The sequence below is a fragment of the Rattus rattus genome, chromosome 2, assembly GCF_011064425.1.
Source record: "Rattus rattus isolate New Zealand chromosome 2, Rrattus_CSIRO_v1, whole genome shotgun sequence".
Classification (NCBI taxonomy): domain Eukaryota; kingdom Metazoa; phylum Chordata; class Mammalia; order Rodentia; family Muridae; genus Rattus; species Rattus rattus.
In genome coordinates this window covers 13,467,592-13,469,571 of record NC_046155.1, presented here as the reverse complement: position 1 = coordinate 13,469,571, position 1,980 = coordinate 13,467,592, and positions in this window count along the sequence as shown.

Below are 1,980 nucleotides of genomic sequence, written 5' to 3'. Positions count from 1 at the left end.
TAGGACTTTTAATACTATATTTAATAAGTAAGGAAAAGAGGGTAGCTTTGTAGTCCCTGATTTTAGGGGATTGTTCAAGTTTCTCTCCATTAAATTTGATATTGGCTAATGGTTTATGGTATTTCACTCTTATTATTTTTAGGTATGGGCCTTGAATTTGTGATCTTCCAAGACTTTTAACATGTAGGGGTGTTGGATTTTTTCAAATGCTTTCTCAGCATCTAATAAGATGATCATGTGTTTTTTTCCCTTTAAGTTTATTTATATACTCGATTACATTGACAGATTTCTGTGTATTGAACAATCTCTGCATCCCAAGTTAACCTGAACAATCATGATAGGTGATTGGTTTGTGTGTTCTTGGATTTTATTGAGCATTTTTTGCATTGATACCCAGGAAAAGAAAGATTGGTCTGAATTTCTCTTTCTTTGTAGTTTCTTAGTGTAGTTTAGGTATAAGCATAATTGTAGGTTCTAGAAGGAATTGAGTATTTTTCCTTCTGATTCTATGTTGTAGAATAATTTGGACGGCATTGGTATTACATAGGTTTAATAGAATTCTCCACTAAACACAAATGGTCCTGGGTCCTCTCAATTTGTAGATTTTAGTAACTGTTTCTATTTCTTTACAAGTTATGAATCTGTTTAGATGGTTTATCTGATCCTGATTTAACTTTGATATCTGGTATCTAGTTAGAAAATTATCCATTTCATCCAGATTTTTTGTTTTATTTTTAATAAAGGCTTTTGTATTAGGATGTGAGGATTTTTTGAATTTCCTTAGATTCTGTTGTTATGTCTTCCTTTTCATTTCTGATTTTATTAATTTGTATAGTTTTTTGTCCTCTTGTTAGTATGGCTAAGGGATTATCTGTCTTTTTGATTTTATTAAAGAACCAGCTACTGGTATTGTTGTTGATTCTTTGTGTAGTTATCTTTGTTAGTACTTCGTTGGTTTCATCCCTGAGTGAGTATTTCCTGCCTTCTCCTCCTCTTGGATTGTATTTGTTCTTTCATTCTAGAGCTTTTAGGTGTGTATCAAGCCACTAATGTGTTACTTTCTCCAGTTTCTTTTGGAGGGCATTCAGAGCTATGAGTTTTCTCTTCCTTTTCCCATTAATGTCCCATAAGTTTGGGTATGTTGTGACTTCATTTCATTTAAATTCTAAAACATCTTTGATTTCTTTTATTTCTTCCTTTTTTTGAAAAAAATTATCCTTCAGTAGAGCATTGTTCAACTTCCCGTATGTGAAGCTTTTCTGTCATTTTTTATTGTTATTGAAGACCAGTCTTAGTCACAAGATTATCTGATAGACTGCATGGGATTATTTCAATCTTCTTGCTGCTGGAGGCTTGTTTTATGACTGGTTATATGACCAATTTTAGAAGAAGAATCATGACCTGCTGAGAAGAAGGTATATTCTTTTCTTTTAGGATAAAATGTTCTGGATATCTGTTAAATACATTTTGGTTTCATAACTTCTGTCAGTTCTCTATGTTGCCCTTTCAGTTAATGTTCCATGATCTGTTCATTGATAAGACTGGGTTGTTGAAATCTCAATGAGGTTAATGTGAAAGTACAATGTGTGCTTTGAGATTTACTAAGGTTTTCTTTTTATGAATGAAGTTACCGTGCATTTGGAGCTAGATATTCAGCATTGAGAGATCATCTTGGTGGATTTTACTTTTGAAAATGATAGTGTCCTTCAAAATCTTTTTTGATAACTTTTTTAGTTGAATGTCAATTTTATTCGACATTAGAATAGTACTCAGATTGTTTATTTGGACCATTAGCCTTGGACAATTGTTTTTTTCAGGCTTTTACTCTGGGGTAGTATTTGTCTTTGTCACTAAGGTGTTGTCTATATACAACAAAATGCTTGTTCCTTTACATGTCCACTTTGTTAATTTCATATTTTTTAGGGCAATTGAGTCACCACAGATTGTAAGAGAGATAGCAAAGAATAATTACTGTTATTT